This window comes from Erythrolamprus reginae, unplaced genomic scaffold, assembly GCF_031021105.1.
Source record: "Erythrolamprus reginae isolate rEryReg1 unplaced genomic scaffold, rEryReg1.hap1 H_32, whole genome shotgun sequence".
In the NCBI taxonomy this organism is placed as follows: Eukaryota; Metazoa; Chordata; class Lepidosauria; order Squamata; family Dipsadidae; genus Erythrolamprus; species Erythrolamprus reginae.
In genome coordinates, this window is record NW_027248487.1 from 288,934 (window position 1) to 311,325 (window position 22,392).

Genomic DNA, 22,392 nt, shown 5'->3' on the forward strand with positions numbered 1-22,392 from the left:
TTTCTAATGATTCTAGTTAGAACTTCTAATGTTAGTATAAACAATAGTGGGGACAGTGAACAGCCTTGTCTCGTTCCTTTGTGAAGGGAAATTTTTGTCGATATGTCTCCATTGAGAATGATATATGCTGATTGGTCTGTGTAGATGGCTTTTATTGCATTTATAAATTTAGGGCCAAAGTCCATATATTCAAGTTGTTTGAATATAAATTTCCAGGACACGTTATCAAAAGCCTTCTGTGCGTCAAGAAAGATTAATGCCACTTGTTTTTCACTATGGGCTTCGTAGTATTCTAGGGTGTCTAGTACTATTCTGATATTATTCTTTAACTGTCTCCCGGGAAGAAAGCCGTTTTGGTCCAAATGTATGAATTGATTTAGGAATCCTTTAATTCTACTAGCTAGGATGGAGCTATAAATCTTATAATCGGCATTTAGAAGAGAGATAGGGCGGTAATTAGCTATGTCTGTAGGGTCTGTATCTTTTTTTAATATTAGTGCTAGGTTTGCTTCAGTCCAGGATGTTGGAATTATGCCTCTATCTAGGGCTTCGTTTAAAGTTTCTAGCAGGGCCTTTTCCATTTCTTTGGGAAGATCTTTATAAAATTCGGGTGGGAGGCCATCAGGACCTGGGGCTTTATTATTTTTTTGCCCTTTAATTGCTTCTTTTAATTCTATGTCAGTTATTGGTTTATTTATTGTATCTATCATTTCCTGGGGTACTTTGGGGAGATTAGCCTGTTCTAAGATTTCTAGTATTTTTTGGTCATGTTCAATGTTAGCAATATTTTCAGGATTATCATAGAGTTTACTGTAAAATTCCCTAGCAATCTGTTTTTTCCTCTCCAGGTCATGGCATATTTCCCCATTTGTTGTCTTGAGGCAGTTTATGAGTTTCTTTTCTTTTTGTTTTTTGAGTTTATTAGCTAACCATTTGCTAGGTTTGTTGGCATTTTCGAAGTTATATTGACTACAGCTTTTAATTTGTTGTGCCAGGTTTTGTTGATCTATTAAATTTAACTCGTGTTTTATTTGTATCATTTTTTGCTTGAGTTCTTTTTTGGGGGGATATTTTTGTAGGTTTTCTTCTAAAGATCTATATTCTTCTTCAAGTTTAGTTAATTTCTGTTTTTTTACTTTGTGTTCTTTAGCCATATACGAAATAGCTATTCCTCTGGTTACGGCTTTGGCTGTATCCCATACATTTTGAAGGCTAGTGTGCTCTTTAATGTTTTCTTGAAAGAAAAATTTCATTTCTGTTTGTAACTTCTGCTTGAAACTTTCCTGGTTAAGCATAGATTTTTGAAGTGTCCATCTAGGACATTGTTTATTTCCTTTCCATGTTACTTTTAGCGCATTGTGATCTGAAATAAGGTTGGGTTCTATCTCTACAGATTGAAGTTTGGTATTAAGTTCTATTGTAGTCCAGACCATATCCAGTCTTGACCAAGATTGGTGCCTGTCTGAATAGAAAGTGAATTTTTTGAGATTAGGATTTCTGTCTCTCCAACTGTCTTTAAGTTTTAATTCTTTAATTAGGTCAAAAAAGGCTTTAGGTAATATTTTTTTCTTGTGTTTATTTCTTTTATCGTTATTGTAATCCAGTTCCTTATCGATTATTCCATTAAAATCCCCCAATAAGCAGATATTGTCTGTAGCATATTCTTTTATGGTATTAAGTAGTTTTTTATAAAATCTTTCTTGGCCTTCATTCGGGGCATAGATATTAATTAAAGTTATTGTTTCTAATTCTTTTTGTAGTTCTAATATCAAAACTCTACCTTCGCTATCTTTATATTTCAGTTTAGCTTGAATATTGGGATTAATATAACAAATTACACCTCTCTTTTTTTCGGAGGCTAGAGATGTAAACAGATTCCCAATTTTATTCCTATTAAGAAGATGTTCAAATTTGTTTTTAATATGCACTTCTTGCATTGCAATAATATCTAAGTTTAATTTAGCAATTTTATTCAAAATTTGATTTCTTTTTTTTGGCGCGTTCAGTCCATTTATGTTAATTGAGTATAGCTCAATTCCCCTGCTAGACGGATTTTGTGTTAAGTTTTGGTTATCTGTATTTTGGTCTAGTTGCCCTGGTACTTCTAGTCTCTTTTGGTAAGCCTGCGTAGCCATTATTTCCCATATTTATCCTATCAATTGCCAGAGTTTCTTCCGGTCTATTTGGAATCTGATCTACTAGTTGTTCACTATTTGATACGATAGTCCTGGTTTCTTTATTGTTTATTATTTCATTCGTCCGGTCATTTGTAAAATGTTTTTCAAAGAATTCCTCAGCTTTATCGACCGAATCTATTTTAATCTTTCTCTCTTGCCAGGTCACAAGCATTCCCTCTGGGACAAGCCATCTAAAGTTAATGCTGTGTCTAGTCAATTTCGCTGATAAGAAAGTGTATGGTCTACGTAGGTCTCTGACGTGTTTCGGGACTTGTTTTAAGATAACCAATTGTCTCCCTTTGTAGTCTATAGGGTCTTCCCGTGCTCTATGAAGAATTTCGTCTCTGACTGATTTTTTAACAAGTTTAATGTGGACTTCCTTGGGGAGGTTATAGCGTCTGGCGTAGTTAGTATTGATCCTGTAGACTTCGTCTATTTCGTTTAGCATTGTATCCTTTTCAATGCCTAACGCCTTTGAAAGAATGTCGGCCATAATATCTGGTAGATCCTCACTTTTCTCCTCCATAAGGTTTTGAAATCTAAGGAAGTGGTTAGCTTTTTCGCTCTCAAGTTGGATTACAGTGTGTTCTAATTCTTTATTGGCATGGACTAATTTTTCAGTTAGATCTTCCATTTGTTTATGATCCTGGTCAATTCTGTTTTCCAGGTCCTGAATTTTTTGTTCTTGTTTTAACATCTGTTGTTCAAAAGCCTCATGCCTTTTATCCATATTTTGCATCCTTTCTTTTAACTCGGATGTATCGTTTCTCACTTCACCTATTTCTTTTTTAATATCTTCATGGTTCTTAAGCATTAACTCCTGCATTTGAAGCAACATGGTTTGAAGGTCTTTGTATGAATTAGACCTTTCTCTGGGCAGCATATCATCCAGCGATCTCTGAGAAGAGGGGCTGGGTATGGCTGAAGTAGATTGATTGATTATTTGATCGCTTCCCAGATCCCAATCTGGACATATTTGATAGGCTCGTCATTTTGGCGATATTCCACCCACGTAAGACTTATAAAATGTTTTCTTCAAATATTTATTTATTCCAAATTTATTATTAACTTTTCTAGTTAAGAACCGGGTGTTCAAGATTTTTTTTTGCCTGTTCTTAAGAACTATTTTCTACTTAAGAACCTGAGCCTGGAAAAATTTCCCAGAAAATTTGAGAGCGGCACAAAAGCCCAGTCAGTTTCCTGCCATTCCCCCTTTAATCCCAGCCATCTCAGGCTTTTCTGGGCTGCCAGAGGAGCCTTTAGGTGGTGCTTAAGGAGGCTTTGGCAGTCCAGAGTGAACAAAGCATTTTCTTTTCTCTGGGCACTTGGAGAGGGAATAAACCTCTGCCAGCATCCAGAGAAAAGAAACACTCCCTTCAAAAAAGGCAGCAAAGAGTGAATGGAGAGTTTTTCTTTCTCTGGGTGCTTGGAGAGAGAATAAACCACTTCACTGTGGTGACTCCCTCGCACTGCCTCTGATACACCCAGCGTGAGGTTGCCTCCCGGAGCGCCTGGGCACGGAAAGGCAAAAGAGGGTGCTTTGCCTTGGCTGGATCAACTCGGCTTCAGCCAAAACGATGAGTCACCACAGTGAAGGAAAAGTGCTGGCTACAAAGCAAGCGAGCGAGAGAAAATGGGAGCCCTTCAGCATGAAAAGGAAGAGGAAGCAGATAGCAGCAGCAGCAGCAGCAGCCTCCTTTTGATCGAAGGAGCAGGGGGTTCCCCCCTCTTGCCTGCCTGGGTTTCTCTCTCTGGTGCAGTGTATGGGAGGCAGCCTTGCGCCGGGTGTATGAGAGATGCATGCTCTTCCTCGCCGCCTCAGAGTCCCTCTTTTTTAAAAAGCCTTAATTTTAGATTTATTTTTATTTCTCTCACCTCACCTTCTTCCTTCAGCAGCAACTGTCCTCCTCCTCTTCCTCTTCCTCCTTTTCCTCCCATCCAAATTCTGAGCTTTTATTTTTGTCCAAATGAGTTTGCACACATTATTTGCTTTTACATTGATTCCTATGGGAAAAATTGCTTCTACTTACAAACTTTCCTACTTAAGAACCTGGTAACGGAACGAATTAAGTTCTTAAGTAGATGTACCACTGTATTTGCTAAATAGCCACTTTTGTTTCCCTTTAAAATTTAATTTTCTTCTTTTATTTATTTATTCAATTTTTATGCTTCTCCTTAGAATCATGGTGGCTTCCAACATGTTAGAACTAGCACTTTTTAACAAAGTCAGCACATTGCTCCCACAATCCGGGTCCTCATTTTACCCACCTTGGAAGGATGGAAGGTTGAGTCAACCTTGAGCCAGTGATGAAATTTGAACCACTGACCTACAGATCTACAGTCAGCTTCAGTGGCCTGCAGTAGAGCACTCTACCTGCTGTGCAACCCTGGCTCATCGTTAAGCCGGGCCAAACACTCATCAGTTTCAGCACTTCTTCACCTCTCCCTAGCAAAGCTTAGGTTTTATCATCCAGGCTTTCCATGGAGCGCAGGGAATTCCATATCACTGCAATGTTGGCCATAGTTTTCCTTTACGGGAATATACTTCAAAGTCTAAATTAACTTCTTATTTTAAAGGGAAGTTAGATTTGGAATTTCATTCTATATGAAATGTGCCAAGTCCAAGATTTGTATTCTAGAACCCAATTTTTACTTTGTCATAATCTACATATTATTTATAGGGTACTTTTAATGTAGTGTCCATCTCTAACCATATGATACTTTAGATTTCTTGATTACATGCCCATAATTATTGATTTTGCTTTAATTGCTTTTAATTATTATTGTCTGTACCATCTATTTTTATATCTGCTAATACTTATGAGAAGACATAATTTGAATTCTTCTGCATTTTCAGCTTCACTGGATGGTCCTTCACAGAGTCCTGCAGCAGGCATCTTGCTGAAGTCTTCAGGAAAAATCAGAGATTGAAAGATTTACAGTTGTTTCTCAAGGACACAGATGAGAGAGCAATGGAACTGCTGTGTGATGGACTCCAACATCAAGACTGTAAAGTAGAAACACTAGCGTGAGTGATCAGTATTATTTTTTCAGTTTGGTATGTGTTACTTTCTCTTGAATTCTGGAAAAGTATTCACAGAAAAATAATTACAGTTTTGATATTTAAACATATTCTCTTCTCTTCTGTTTTCTAAAATACAATTCAATGTGTGATTATAATCAAAATGATATAAAGATAGTTTTCTAGGGGATGTGTGATACTTTCTTAGCTGTTAACTGCGGAGAATCTGGCAGATGGTCTAATTTTTGAGGGAGGAATCCCAGTTCCTAGGAATGAATTCAGAAGTTTATAAATGTTCATTCAGCAATGTGCAGATATGGCAGTAATTATACTGATTTTAAAAATGTACAGCTGTGTGTAGAATATAGGTCTACAATGTTTGGTCATTCACATATATTTTAATGTGTTTTACACTTTATAACAAGATTTTGTCTGAAATTTAGTGCAATCTTTGTTATTTGGGTGGTTATGTCATATTATAATCCCTTGAACTTTCTCTTCAATTTTTAACTAACTTCCTTTAATACTGTAAAGATCCCTGAAAATTCCTTCTCCTTGGGATTTTGGGAATCTGCTTTAACATAACCATTGACTTGCAAGGTAATTGCTAATCTACATTAAATATTTTAATTTACATTTACATTCAAGAGAGACTTGCCTTCCTTATGTAGCATTTTGATTATTGTTATCATTGAATACTTTGCACTTACTAAACTTCCAGTGAAGCACTGGCAACTTCTCTCTGAACAAAAAGAGGACTCAGAATCATCTCCAAGCACTCCAAAGAACAGCTCTCCATGAGGAGATTTAGAGCCCTGGGTGATAAGAGATTGTCCACCTTTGCAAAAGTCATTTTCAGCCCTGTTTGGGCAAATTTCCTTTCTTAATCATTTATGTAAATTGCTTGTTAGCTGCTTTCTGTATATTAGGATCCTTCAGAATAATAACTTTGATTACACTGGGTGATTCTCCTTCAATCCTCACCAAAATAAATTTTGTTATTTAGAATATATGTGGATTTTGAAATTAAATACAAGAAATCTTCCTGTTGGAAATGCTTGGGGGTGGTGGTGGTAAAATGGGACTTTGAAGGTTGGACACCAGAGGGAACCAAAAAGAACTTAAAATTTAATTAAAGGAGAAGAGACAGAATGGAGGAAAATAGTCTACTTTTTTCCAGGATAAGTCAAGGATATTTGGGAGCAATGTACTCAATTACTCTTAAAATTGTCTGCTATCAGAAATCTGGATTTAAAAGTTTGTGTAAGAGGAAGAAGCTCTACTGGGTAAAGGGGTATCTAAAAATGACAGATCACAACAATTTTTATTTTATTTTATTTTTATTTTTTATTTAAATAGGTTATAAAGTTTTGAAGGGTTTGCTGAAAGAAATAAAGAGTAAATCAAAAACAAAATCAAGTTCTGTAAGATTATTTAAAAAGATTAAAGGTCAAAGGGAAGAAGTGTAAACTTGTTTTATTTGGTGAAGTTGAAAATATTTATGTTGTTGTTCCTTAACCCAATGCATTTTTGCTGACCAGAGACATGGAAAATTGAGTATAAATAAGAGAATGGGAAGAAGAAATTTTGTTGTACATTCAGAGAAAGAGAAAAAATTACTGTGTAAAAAGTAAAGAAAAAGGAGCTCTAGTGGCATAGTAGTTAGAATGCAAAATTTCATGCAAACTCTGCCCTCAGCCTGGAGTTCAATCCTGATGGAACTCAAGATTGATTCAGCCTTCCAGCCTTCCAAAGTTGGTAAAATGAGAACTCAGATTGCTTGGGGCAATATGCAAACAATGCTTACATTCAGTGAAGGGCTACCAAAATTTTTGCTACCAGACTGCTGGCATTCTGCCCATAGTGGCAGTCTGCCCTTAGCCCCAGGACCATGGCCTCTATCATCAGCTGTCTAGACATGGCCTCCCCACCAGTTTACATCAGCCTTCATTGTGACATTGTCTGTTAAAACTAGCACATGTTGGCCCAACAGGAGGGATCTGAAATCTAGAGTGCCAGCCACATGGCACATAGTGCCAGAAGGTTGCAGGGCACCTGGTCTCTTCCTGAGACCAGGTGCCTTGCAACACCTCAGAACCTGCATAGCTGCCCAGCATGTTGGCATCAGTAGATACAGCTAGCTGGCTCCAAGAAGCAGATCCCTTTTTTGATTGCAGGTGTCATCCACCACATGAGGGACTTCCAAACTGAGACTGGAAGCCACACCTTGGTTGGTGAGGTGCTGTGTCCCGATCACTGAAAGGGGGGAAGAAACCATTGGAGGTCTCTGGAGTGCAGATGGGCCCAAGGGGTGATATGAATGGATGAAATCATCTTGCACAGGAGGGAAGACAACAGGTTCAAGTGAACCAAGGTTTAGTTCAGAACTTGCTGGGTCATCTCCAATGGGTTGTCCTTCCACTCCTGTGCCAGGTACACCCTGCACTCCAGTGATGTCAATAGTGGAGCCTAGTGGGTCAGCCCAGTAGATGGGGTCAGTTGTCTCTTGCCCAGATTGACCAGGAACCTGTGGTGCTTAAGGGTGTTCAGGGATGCCTGGACATCCTGCTCTGTTTGGAGCAGAGAGGAAGATTAAATGAGTATGTCATCCAGGTAACAATGGACATGCAAGGGTATGGACCTGAGATGGGCAGCCAGAACTTTAATAAATGCCCTCAGTACTGAAGACATGCCGAAGGGAAGGACCCAGTATTCTTAATGCACCCTTGCATAGCAAAATCACAGGTATTGGTGATGGGATAGCCGAATGGGAATATGGACGTAAGACTCCGAGAGATTGATGGATGTCAGTCGATCTCTAATAATAATAATAATAATAATAATAATAATAATAATAATAATAATAATAATATAATAATAATCAAAAGCTTGAGATCAGATGCAAGTAACTTGAAGAACATTAAGGAGCAGAAACTGAACAATCAGAAGATCACAGACTATTTGTCAAAAAAGTACTGGCTTAGTACAAGAAAGATTGAGGAAGCTCTGGAAATTGTAAAGCAGCAGATAACAGCAACAGCCAGGAAAATTGAGCGATATGAAGCTAGGATCACCCAGTACAGGCAGAATCAATCATTTCAATCCAACCAGAGGCAGTTCTACCAGAACCTGCATCAGCAAACAGATAAGAAAATTGAAGAGCCAGAGATTAAAATAACAACAAAGTTCTGGAAAGATCTCTGGGAGGTCGAAAAGGACTATAACAAAACTGCTGGGTGGATAAAGGAGTTTGAGAAAAAATTCTCAAAGAGCAATATGCAGCAGCTGGAAATAACACCTGAAATGATTGCAAAAAGAGTGAAGAAAGTAAAGAACTGGACATCCCCTGGCACTGATCAAGTGCATGGTTTTTGGCTGAAATGCCTGACCAGCCTGCATACAAAAATGGCTAAATTGTTCAACAAAATGCTGCAGACAGGAAATATCAGTGAATGGCTTACAACTGGCTGAACATATTAAATACAGAAAGACGCAGCGGAAGAAGCCATACCAGGAAACCACAGGCCAATAACATGTTTGCCGACCATGCTCAAACTTCTGACAGGTATCATAGCTGACAGAATTCAGGACTATCTAGAAGAAAATGACATCATGCCAGTGGAGCAAAAGGGCAATAAAAGATGAAGCAGAGGTACAAAAGACCAGCTCCTAATTGATAAAATGATTTCGGAGAACTGTAAGAACAGGAAAACAAACCTTTACATGACCTGGATTGACTACAAGAAAGCCTTTGACTCATTGCCACACAGCTGGATCATAAAATGCCTGGAAGTCATTGGAGTCAATGAAAACATCAGGAAATTCATAGAAAAGATGATGAAATATTGGAAGACTGAGCTTTTTGTTGGGAATGAAAGCTATGGGCTGATCAACATCAGAAGGGGCATCTTCCAGGGGGACTCTTTGTCCACTGAACCCTCTAAGCTGTACGCATGCACACACACACCAACTCCCCGTGCACCTTTTTCCAGTGGCGCGCAAAGAGCTGCGCCCCCCGCCCCCACAGTACCTTCGGTTCCCTCACACCCCTGGCTTCTTGCTGCTGAGAAATGAGAAATGAGAAAATGATTGAGACAGAGAATGACAGGAAAGAGAGAGAAACAGAGAGAGAAGTGACTCTTGATTTAAAGCATATGGTAAAAGAGCTTAAATAATAACAGAGAGAAAAAAACCAGCCCTCACCTGTTAATAGTTATGTTTTTGGTTTTGCTGGTTGTTTTAGTTTTAATAGTAATGAATTTTGTTTTTCTTTCATTATTAATTTCTTTTGATAAAAAAGAAGGGATTTTTTCTTATTTATGTGTTTGTCTGTTTGTTTGTTTGTTTGTTTGTTCGTTCGTTCATTCATTTATTTATCTATGCTGCCCAGTCCCAAAGGGACTGCCACTCAGACACTATACTTTTCCGCCCACACCGAAAAAAAATTAGAGGGAACATTGTCTTTGTCATTATCACTATAATTCCGCTGTCACTCATCCTACAGAAAACAAATCTAGGCTACCAAACTGCTAGGAATTCACCAAAAATTTCACACCTGCTGTATATGGAAGACCTGAAGTTATGCAGAAAATCAGAAACTGAGATACAGTCACTAACCAATACTGTGCAAATCTTCAGCAATGACATCAGCATGGAGTTTGGCCTGGATAAATGTGCCACAGTGGCACTGAAAAAGGGGGAAATCACTGAAAGTGAGGGCATTGAAATGCCAAATGGTCAAACCATCAAGTGCCACCAGCCAGAAGCCTGTAGATGCTTGGGCATCTTGCAACTGGATAATATCAAGCATGGTCATGTGAAAACTGTTATCAGCAAAGAGTACATCAAGAGGACCAGAAAATTTTTGAAGAGCAAACTGAATGGTAGCAACACTATCAAGGCTATAAATACTTGGGCCATACCTGTCATTAGATACACAGCTGATATAGTGAACTGGACTCAAGCAGAGCTGGACAACTTGGACAAAAAAACCAGAAAATTAATGACGATCCATCATACACTACACCCCCACAGTGACGTTGACAGGCTGTATTTACCAAGGAAAATAGGTAACAGAGGACTTTTGCAAGTGAAGCAGACAGTAGAAGAAGAGAAGCATGCATTAGCTGACTATGAGAAGGAGAGCAAAGAGTCGATATTGATGGAGGTCAACAATAGGAAATTTCTCAAGGTGAAGCAAACTAAGGACCAGTACAGAAAAACTGTAACTCAATGTCATATGGACAGTTGGCGGAACAAAGCATTGCATGGCCAGTTCTTGGAGAAGATTGAAGGCAAAGTGGATAAAGAAAAGACCTGGTCATGGCTTACATCTGGAACACTCAAAAAGGAGACAGAAGGACTAATACTGGTGGCACAAGAACAGACCATTAGAACAAATGCTATCAAAGGTAGAATTGAAAAATCAACAGACGATCCAAAGTGCAGACTCTGTAAAGAAACAGATAAAACAATCGATCACATGCTCTGCTGCTGCAAAAAGATTGCACAGACTGACTACAAGCATAGACATGATGCTGTGGCACAGATGATCCACTGGAACTTGTGCTGGAACTACCATTTACCAGTGGCAAAGAACTGGTGATATCATAAGCCTGAAAAAGTGGTCGAAAATGAGCAAGCAAAATTACTGTGGGACTTCCGACGTCAGACTGACCGAATTCTGAAGCATAACACACCAGACAACCGGATTGTGGAGAAAAAGAAAGTATGGATCATCGACATCACAATCCCAGGAGACAGCAGAATTGAGGAGAAGCAGCTAGAGAAATTAGTGAAATACGAAGATCTAAAAATTGATCTGCAACGACTCTGGCATCAGAATTGACAAAATCTCCATTTTTCTATTGCAAAAGGCCGCTTTACTGGGATCAGCAAACATAATTCGCCGCTACATCACGTAGTCCTAGGTGCTTGGGAAGCACCCGGCTGGTGATGAAATACGAAGTCCAGCATAGTGATCTTGTTTGCTGAGTTGTATTGACATAATAATAATAATAATAATAATAATAATAATAATAATAATAATAATAACAATAATAAAATTTATTTATTTATTTATTTATTTTATTTATTTATTAGATTTGTATGCCGCCCCTCTCTGAAGACTCGGGGTGGCTAACAACAATAAAAAAGACAATGTAAACAAATCTAATATTAAAAATAATCTAAAAAACACCAATTTAAAGAACCAATCATACATACAAGCATACCATGTATAAATTCTATAAGCCTAGGGGGGAAGGGAAAATTTCAATTCCCCCATGCCTGACGACAGAGGTGGGTTTTAAGGAACTTGCAAAAGGCAAGGAGGGTGGGGGCAACTCTGATATCTGGGGGGAGTTGGTTCCAGAGAGTCGGGGCCGCCACAGAGAAGGCTCTTCCCCTGGGTCCCGCCAGACGATATTGTTTAGTCGACAGGACCCGGAGAAGGCCAACTCTGTGGGACCTAACTGGTCGCTGGGATTCATGCGGCAGAAGGCGGTCCCGGAGATATTCTGGTCCAATGCCATGAAGGGCTTTATAGGTCATAACCAACACTTTGAATTGTGACCGGAAACCGATCGGCAACCAATGCAGACTGCGGAGTGTTGGACTAACATGGGCATGTTTAGGAAAGCTCATGATAGCTCTCGCAGCTGCATTTTTCACGATCTGAAGTTTCCAAACACTTTTCAAAGGTAGCCCCATGTAGAGAGCATTAAAGTAGTTGAGCCTCGAGGTGATGAGGGCATGAGTGACTGTGAGCAGTGAGTCCCGGTCCAGGTAGGGCCGCAACTGATGCACCAGGTGAACTTGGGCAAACTTCCCTCTCACCACAGCCAAAAGATGGTTCTCTAATGTAAGCTGTGGATCGAGGAGGACGCCCAAGTTGTGGACCCCCTCTGAGGGGGTCAATAATTCCCCCCCCCAGGGTTATGGACAGACAGATAGAATTGTCCTTGGGAGGCACAACCTACAGCCACTCCATCTTATCTGGGTTGAATTTGAGTCTGTTGACACCCATCCAGACCCCAACAGCCTCCACACACCGGCACATCACTTATACTGCTTCACTGACTGGACAAGGGGTGGAGATGTACAGCTGGGTATCATCTGCATATTGATGATACCTCACCCCATGCCCTTGGATGATCTCACCCAGTGGTTTCATGTAGATATCAAATAGTAGGCGGGAGAAGACTGACCCCTGAGGTACCCCACAAGGGAGCAACCTAAAGGTCGACCTCTGAACCCCCACTAACACCGACTGCAACTGACCAGAGAGGTAGGAGGAGAACCACTGAAGAACAGTGCCTCCCACTCCCAACCCCTCCAGCCGGCACAGAAGGATACCATGGTCGATGGTATCGAAAGCTGCTGAGAGGTCAAGAAACACCAGGACAGAGGATAAACCCCTGTCCTGGGCCCGCCAGAGATCATCCATCAGAGCAACTAAAGCAGTTTCCGTGCTGTAGCTGGGCCTGAATCCTGACTGTTGGGGACCTAGATAATCGGCTTCTTCTAAGAACCGCTGGAGCTGAAGCGCCATAAAGGGAAGGTTGGAGACTGGGCGATAGTTATTAAGAATGGCTGTGTCCAGGGAAGGCTTCTTGAGGAGGGGGCACACAAGTGCCTCCTTGTAGGGATCTGGAAAGGACCCCCTCCCCAGAGAAGCGTTGACAATCTTCTGGACCCAGCTCCGTGTCACCTCCCTGCTGGCCGAAACCAGCCAGGAGACACACGGATCCAGTAAATAGGTGGCGGAACTCACAGCTCCAATGGCCTTGTCCACTTCATCAGGTCTCCCCAAGTATGGGCCCCAGTCACATTGACTGACTCGTTGTCAGTCGACTCTGTTTTCAAATCGGAGTCGAGGTCCGCCCGGATATGAGCCATTTTATCAGCGAAAAACATGTTAAAATCCTCGGCACTACTGTGCAAGGGCTCCCCAACTCCCCTCTGGTTACAAAGGGAGCGGGTCACCCTAAATAGAGCGTCCGGGTGGGATTCCGCTGATGAAATCAAGGCGGCATGATACGCGCATCTTGCCGCCTTGAGCGCCACATTGTAAGTCTTAATGTGAGCTCTTACAAGTGTTCGATCGGATTCGGACTTACTCTTCCTCCATCGCTTCTCTAGACGTCTCTTTTGGCATTTCAACTCCCGGAGCTCATCGTTGAACCATGGAGCTCTACGGAGAAGTCGCAATGGCACAATTCGGTCCAGAGCATCCGCTGCAGCCTTGTTCCAGGCCTCAGCAGAAACTCTGCCGAGCTGTGGATGAGTGTATCTGGAATAACCTCAAGTGCCTTCTGAAAATCTTCTGGATCCATCAGGCGTCTGGGGCAGAACAACTTAATCAGTTCCGCCTCCCTGGTCTGACCATGACAAAGGCAACACTTCTAAGCCCCTTAGTCTCAGACCATTACTCAATTGCTCAGAGAGGAATACCATGTCGGATGCGTGCCCTCCCTCGTGAGTCGGACCCTATACTACTTGGGTCAGGTCCATGGAAGTCATGCTGGCCATGAACTCCTGTGCCAGTCCAGAGGTTTCGCCGAGTGATGGCAGGTTGAAGTCCCCCAAGACAATAAGTCTGGGGAACTCCACCGCCAACCCGGCTACCTCCTCAAGTAGCACAGGCAGGGCCTGTGACATGCAGCTGGGAGGCAGGTACGTGAGAAACAGGCCCACACTAAGTCCAACTTCACAAGGAGGGACTCGCAACCCACAATCTGTGGAGCAATGGGTCTACGCAGGCCAAGGCTCTCCCTGGCTATAATACATGTACATGCACATGTACGTATATGTATACATATACGTATACATATATGTATACGTATAGGTATACGTATACGTATACGTATACATACACATACACATACTGTGAGAAGTATATAGAAGCTGGAAACCCCAATGTGTATTGTATATAGATATACTGAAGCAGCAGGGGCGAACTTTTCAACCCTGGCATCCTTAGCCAGTTAGGAAGTTGCATAAGACGGAGAAAAACATGTTTATTTCAACCCAGACTGCTGACAAAGTTAGATATGGGCCAGGGAACTATCAGGAGGGTCGTAAACACATATGATGTATGGTTCTGAAGAAGTATTGGGAAAGGATTGAGAAATAGGAAGTTGGCTGGAAACAATATGCCCATATATGGATAATGGAGGGGGTTGATTATCGCTATGTTGTATACTATAAATGTTTGTCCTTATTTCTTGTTCAGAATCGCAAGACCTTTGCACCTTGCGATCCTATATATATAGTACTCTTGATTTATTCCTAACAGAATAAATACATTTTTATCAGAGCTCTGTTGTATCTCCATTTTTATGGTCTGGGTATTTTTATATATTAGGGTTTTTTCTGACAATTTTGGCGAGCCAGCCAGGAGCGTAGTGACTTTTTCCTCAGACAGGCAGGGACAGGGGGTGGAGGGGGGTTTCCCCCCTCTTCTTTTCTTTCTCCTGTTTCTTTTTCTTCTGCCTGCGGGAAGGCTCCAGGAATCTAGGTTTTACAAGGTCCCGGGACGAGGTGGCGTTTTGACAGCTGCTGGCACACATCAGGGGTGGTGAGTATAAACCATCTGGCGTTCTGATTGTATGGTGTGTGTGTGAGGACACGAAAGGGATGTATGTTTTTGTTTGGGTACATTTCTTGTGTCTGTATAGCTTTGATGCATCAAAGTGTTGTGTAGCTGTTACTACAAAAAGGTCTTGTGGAATAACCTGTAGGATGGGGTCAAGACTTTCAGCTATGTGGCAGCGTTTTGGGAGTGTTGCTGAGGTTCCCACTATTCCTTCAATTTCCCCATTGGGAGAATTGCTGGCACAGTGGGATGAGGCTTGGCTATCTCCTTATACAAAGGATTTGTCTAAGGTTCTTATGATAACATATTGCACTAGGGAATGGCCAAAACATGTATTGATTAAGCCAAATTACAGATGGAATAAGTATGGAGATTCAGATAAGTATTGGATTACAGCATTAAGGAAGGTCCTGGAAGCTAAAGGGCTCCGTGAGCAGCTACCTTATTTAGTCCCATGGGGTTTTGTAGTCTGGGACGGACCCTTGTTGGAAGGGGGCAGAGAGGTTCAAATCCTACATGAGAAAGAGGGAGATAGGAAGGGGTGGGACCCCTTAGAATATCCCCTCTGCCCATCTTCTCCTCCCCCTGATTATGGACAGGCTGCCGGACAGGCAGGGATAGCTGGATCTCCAGGAAGAAGTGAGGTTAAGCCTGTAATATTACATTCTCCTTCCCAAAGGGTCACTAGGTCAAAGGCTCGAGTTCTTCCGCTTCGTGAGGTCCCGGGAGGCTTGAGTGTTGAAGGAAATGTCGTCACGACCTTCGTGAATATCCCCTTGACCTCCTCAGATTTACGGAATTATAAAATGGTAATGCCTAAGTTAAATAGTGACCCTATTGGAACTGCAGATTCGTTAAATTTGTTTTTGGGTCCCAATGTATATACATTTGCAGAACTGCAGTATATCTTGAGTTATTTATTCACTACGGAAGAGAGGGTTCAGATTAGAACAGCTGCTATGAATTATTGGACCAAGTCCCAGACAGGAGTCATTAATCCTGTGGTTGCTGAAGTAAAGTTTCCTTTAGCAGATCCAGAATGGGATGTAAATTCTCCAGAAGGGAGGAGACAGTTAGAGGATTTAAAGAAAATTATAATAGAAGGGGTAAAAACTGCAGTGCCACAAGGGACTAATTTAAAGAAAGCATTTGAGGTAGGGCAATATAAAGATGAGACTCCTCATGATTTCTTAGATAGAATTAAAAATAGTTTAAATAAATTTTCTGGGCTTATGCCCAGTAGTGCCGAATATGAGGCCTTGCTTAAAATGCAGTTTGTGACGAATTCCTGGCCAGATATACAGAAAAAGATTCATAAATTGGAGGACTGGGCTAGTGCTGATATTACTAAATTGTTAAAGGCTGCTCAGAAAGTTTATGTCAATAGGGCGGAGACTAAGAGTAGACAAAAGGCACAGTTGATGGCGTCAATTCTGAAAGCTGAAAAAACAAGTGAGAAAAGGGAGTTTGGTAAAGGTAGAGGAACAATAGTACCAGGTCCCAATAGAAGGATGGGGATGGGGTCTTCTTGGAAAAGGCCTCTTGGAACAGAAAGTAAACAGTGTTTTGGATGTGGCAGAGAAGGGCACATGGTGAGGAATTGTCCCCAGAAGGTCAGGGATCAGAGGAGGAATCAGAGGTTATATTCCCTAATGAGGGATGATTGACAGACTCAGGGGTTTGAAGTAAGGTCCCACACCGAACCCTTGATAAATCTTTTGGTGGGGCCAGAGAGGGAAGACCAATTTTTTTTAATAGATACTGTTGCAGTAAAAACCTCGCTTTGTGCATTACCTAAAGGGGCAGAGAAAGGTGTATACAATATGAAAATTAAAGGTGTGCAAGGAATTATATTTGAAATACCGTTAGTACGGAATGTGAGAATACAGTTTAAAGATAAGGTTATAGTGTTGGATGTGATTATAGTACCAGAAGCCGGAACAAATCTATTGGGTAGAGATGCTTTATCTTTATTGGGATGTGAGTTGATTTTGACAACAAAAGTCTGTGATATGAGGATGTTAACAGAACAACAGGAAAGAGAGATAGACCCAATGGTTTGGGAAGCACCAGGAAATAGGGGAATATTGAAAATTGCTCCTTTAGTTGTGAATCTAAAGGAGGGAGTACAACCTATACAGGAAAAACAATATAGGATCCCCATTGAAGGAAGAAAGGGTTTAAAACCAGTAATAGGGACATTGATACGGGATGGATTAATCGAGCCGGCTATGTCTCAATTTAATTCTCCAATTTTACCTGTTAGAAAACCTGATGGTTCATATCGTTTAGTGGAGGATTTGAGGAAAGTAAATACATTAATTGCTACTAGGCATATTATAGTACCAAATCCATATACTCTTTTAAGCCGTATTCCAAATGAACATAAATATTTTAGTGTTATTGATTTGAAGGATGCATTCTGGACATGTCCATTAGCTGAGGAATCTTGGGATATCTTTGCTTTTGAATGGACGGATCCAGATACTAATCGAACTCAGCAATTTAGGTGGTGTGTGTTACCACAGGGGTTTTCTGAAAGTCCTAATTTGTTTGGACAAATGTTGGAACAAGTATTAGCAAACTTTTTAGTACCGGAGGGATTGAGTCTCCTCCAATATGTTGATGATTTATTGTTGTCAGGGGAGAAGATGGAGGATATGGTGAAGGGCACAAATGCCTTATTGAATTTTCTTGGAGGACAGGGTTTGAGAGTGTCAAAAAGGAAATTACAATATGTTGAATTGGAGGTGAAGTATTTGGGTCATTTAATCAGCCATGGGAGCAAGAAAATAAATCCAGAGAGAATAGAAGGTATAATGAGGCAGGTCCTACCAAAAGATAAGAAAGAGGTGAGGAGGTTTTTAGGTCTTGTCGGATATTGCAGATTATGGATTGATGGATATACAGAGAAGGTGAGGTTTTTATATGAAAAATTGTTAGAAGAGGAACCGTGGGAGGTACGATGGAAGAAGGATGATGAGGACCGGTTGCAGGAGTTGAAGAAGGCTTTAATACAAGCACCAGTCCTGAGTTTACCTGATTTAGAGAAGCCCTTCCATCTATTTGTAGCTGTTGAGGATGGAATAGCTAAAGGGGTATTGGCGCAGGTATGGGCTGGGAAAAAGAAGGCGATAGCTTTTCTATCTAAGTTGATGGATAATGTTGTAAGGGGATGGCCTAGGTGTATACAAGCTGTGGCAGCTACTGCCTTGTTGGTGGAGGAAAGTAGGAAATTGACTTTTGGAGGGGCATTGGTTGTAAGTAGCCCCCATCAGGTGAGAAATGTTTTGATGCAAAAGGCGCATAGATGGCTTACCAATTCTCGTTTATTACAGTATGAAGTGATTCTGTTAACCCAGGATAATTTAGTACTTACTACAGATAGAAATCTCAATCCAGCTGAATTTCTATCTGGAGTGAGACAAGACTGGGAGGATATAGCACATGACTGTGTAGAAGTGATTGATTTGCAGACCAAGGTACGTGCAGATCTGAAAGACCATGCAATAGATGGTGGAAGGAATTTATACATTGATGGCTCATCCCGTGTTGAAGATGGAAAGCGATGCAACGGATATGCTATAGTGGATGGTGATACGCATGACGTATTGGAATGTGGAAAATTACCTACTGAATGGTCAGCACAAACATGTGAGGTATTTGCTTTATTACAAGCCCTGAAGTTATTACGGAATATGGTAGGAAATGTGTATACAGACTCAAAGTATGCCTTTGGCATATTGCATACTTTTGGGAAGATATGGATGGAAAGGGGTTTGGTAACTAGTAAAGGGAAGGAATTGAAACGGGTGGAACTGATAAGGGCTGTGTTAGGGGAAGCAGATGGTCCGACACAGTTAGCTGTAATACATGTTGAAGCACATAGGAAGGGGGCTTCAAAGGAAGTATTGGGGAACAGATTAGCTGATGGGGCAGCTAAAAAAGCGGCAAGGGGTGAGGTGGAGGTGTCGATAATGTCCTTAGTACCAGTTGTAGAATGGGATGTTGTTCCATCTTTCACAGATGAGGAAAAGTGTGAGATGAAGAAGGAGGGAGCAAAGGAGATTGAAGGGAAATGGTATACGAGTAATGGCCTACAGTTGGTGAATAAACCAACTATGAGGACTATCCTGGAGAGGGTACACGAAGGATCCCACTGGGGAACGCAGGCATTGGTGGACTTTATTAAAAATAAATATGTTTGTAGGGGCATGTATATAATAGCAATGCAGATAGTGAGGAAATGTATACATTGCATTAGAATAAATAAAAAGATTAGTCGACAGCAGGAAAGGGGTGGTCGAGATCTAGCCGTATGGCCCTTCCAGAGAATTCAAGTGGATTATACTGAAATGCCTCCAGTGGGAACATTGAAGTATCTACTTGTCATAGTAGATCATTTGACTGGTTGGGTGGAGGTTTTTCCATGTGCACGCGCTAATGCACAGATGACTGTAAAGATACTGTTGGAACAGATAATACCACGGTATGGTCTGATTGAATCAATTGATAGTGATAGAGGTACACATTTCACAACCCAGGTAGTGAAACAGGTAATGCATTGTTTAGTTATTACCTGGGAATATCATTTGGCTTATCATGCATCTTCGGCTGGTAAAGTGGAAAGAAAGAACCAGACGATAAAAAACACATTGAAAAAATTAATGCTTGAATTAAAACTACCATGGACGAAATGTTTGCCCTTAGCACTATTTCATATTCGTACAAGTCCAAGGAAGGATATAGGAATATCCCCTTATGAAATGATGTTTGGTATACCATATACCGGGAGTATAGGAATGCCTAGGATAGAATTAAAAGATGTGTTCTTACGGCAATATATTCGAGGATTGTCGCAGTGTTTTTCTCATTTAAGGTCTAGAGGATTGTTGGCGCAGACTCCTCCGCTTGACTTTCATGTGCATGATATCAGGAGTGGTGATTGGGTCCTGATCAAGGCCTTAAAGGAGAGGAAATTGCAACCTCTGTGGGAAGGACCGTTCGAGGTCTTGCTAACTACAGAAACAGCTATTCGAACTAAGGAACGAGGTTGGGTCCATTATTCTAGGATTAAAGGACCAGTACCAGGACTGGACAATTAAAAGGAACTGTGATAAGGACTGGACCATATCCCAATGGATGGACTGACTTATGTGGGATGAAGAAAGAGACTGAATAAAATTACATTTGGACTTGGGTTTCATGGAATTTTGGGAGGTGGAGTTGTGTATTTGGTTAAGTGTGGTTGTTTTCTATCTGTTCATAATAGCTCTATTGAGAGAAGATATTGCTGAGTGGCTGAATTCCATGCTGTGGATGTCTGTGGATGTACGTCCCCGAGACCAGGAGCACCCTGTGTAAAGCATAACATTACATATATATACACTTTACAAGGGGGCCAGTTCACATTAGACTAGCAGTATGGGTAAAATACAAACTCTAATGTTGTTATTTTGGGGAATAGTATTGTACCTACAGGTGGGTATGGGTTCAGAGACTGTGTTGCCTAGTTACCCTGTTACTTGGCAGCAGCTTTGTTTCCATGCTGAATCTGAGGAGCAATATGCCCAAATAACTGCTGTTACATTGGTTGAACATGATGAGGACATTGATGCTGCAGTTTGTATTAGGTCTACTTATGGAGAGGGAATGAATTTGGGAAAATACCCTAGCTGCAACCACACATATGATGTTGATAGGGGATGGAAGGAAGTGGCATCTAAGATGGAAAATATATATACACAATGTTATAAATATTATGGGAATTATAATCCTTCATATCGGAAGTTTCGTATAATAGAGGAAGGTTTACTGATACCGTATCATGAGATTAAGAATCCTTCCAAGTTGGTATTTATTTGTGGCAATATAGCTTTACGGAAATTACCATACACTTGGAAGGGTAGATGTACAATTGGATATGTAATGAATGGAATACAGAGACAAAAGAGGGAGACAAGGGAAGTAGCGAAGAAAGATGAAAATGTGTTTCTGGAATTAATGAAAGTTGCTTTAAATAGTACTTCCTTTTGTGTGAATGGGGATACAACTGTATCAGATATAATTGCTACCTGTTTTGTTGGGGTCTGTTGTGGTTCAGCCTGGGACCCCTCCGGGAATGGCTGACTTGCTGTCGGCTTCCAGCTCAGAGGGAGAGGCTGAGGACCAGGAGGTGCAGACTGACGAGGAAGAGGAATCCCAGGCTGAAGAAGAAGGACAGCCAGAGTTCCACCAGGGGGAGCTCTCCCCAGCAAGCAGCCTGGATTCCCTGGGGGAAGATGCTCACGACATCATAGATATGCGACAAAGGAGAGCTAATCAGAGACGAACTCAATTGGCTAGGTATTTCCAGCATTAGAGGTCACAGCTGGGTTTGGGTGTGGTGCTCTTGGGAAAGGATAAAAGGCGGCCCCACCCTTCCTGGCTTGTGGAGTTTTATCTTGGAGATTCGTGAGACCTGTCTGTGAACTTTGGTGGCTACAATCCTGGTTTGTGCCTTGGACTATTGAAACCTTGGGGGGGTGTGCCAGCAAGAAGCTTGTGGAATTGACTGGACATCAGGACCCTGTTGTAACGTATTGTAACCTGTCTGCTGTGAAGACAGGTTTTCCTTTGTGCTTATTTTTTCCTGCTATAAAATACTTTTGGATTTTACCAGAGTGTCTGGCTGTTTTTTCAGTGGGTGTGGAGGTCTGGGAAAACCCAGACAGAACAGGGTCCCAATACCAGGGAAATTTATCTTTGATGAAGTGAAGGTCATTATAAAGCCAAATAATTACAAATTGGCCAAGGTGATGACATTGTTTGGGAATCCTATTAGACCCACAAAATGGACTAATCAGAAGAAGTTAGTAATAGAAGTAAAGAATATATTGCCTGCATATGATTGTGTATTGTATAGGCACCCTGAGAAGAAATTAGAGAAAGTGACATACACAGCAGTCCCTACTGATAATGCCTTTTCCTGTAAAGAGAGGGAGGAAGTAGAAGCTTTGGGACATGTGTTATATCTCCCAAAAGGTTGGTTCCTATTCTGTGGTCTGTTAGCTTATTCGTTTATCCCAGCTCACGCGATAGGGGGTCCATGTACCATCGGTCGATTAACCACAATGATGGGGATAGCACACATTAACGAAATCAATCAGGAAATATGGTTTTATTATGAAATGATGAATGCTACGATATATAATGGGAATCGTGTTATACCAAATGAGTGGGAGAACATAGAGAGGGAGACTAATCAGGAACATGAGCAGGAGGGAGAGGGGGTTATACATACACCTCATGAACATATACCTCCTGATCATATCCCAGTGCAATGGCCAGTACAATGGCCGGTTTCCCCTGTATTGTTTAATCCAGATCACGAGAATATATATAGGGGGAAACGGGATGTTACTGAAATATATGATGCAGGGTGTAGTGATGAGGTGGTGATATTGTCAAAAGTAGAAGCAGGATTGATTGGCATGTTTCCCTGGTTTGCCAATCAATATAGCCATCAGCAGATGGGCCATCTGGTATGTGCCCTGGCAAAAAGCATAAATGAAACATCATCTATCATAGCTGCTTTAGCTGATGAAATGGGTGAG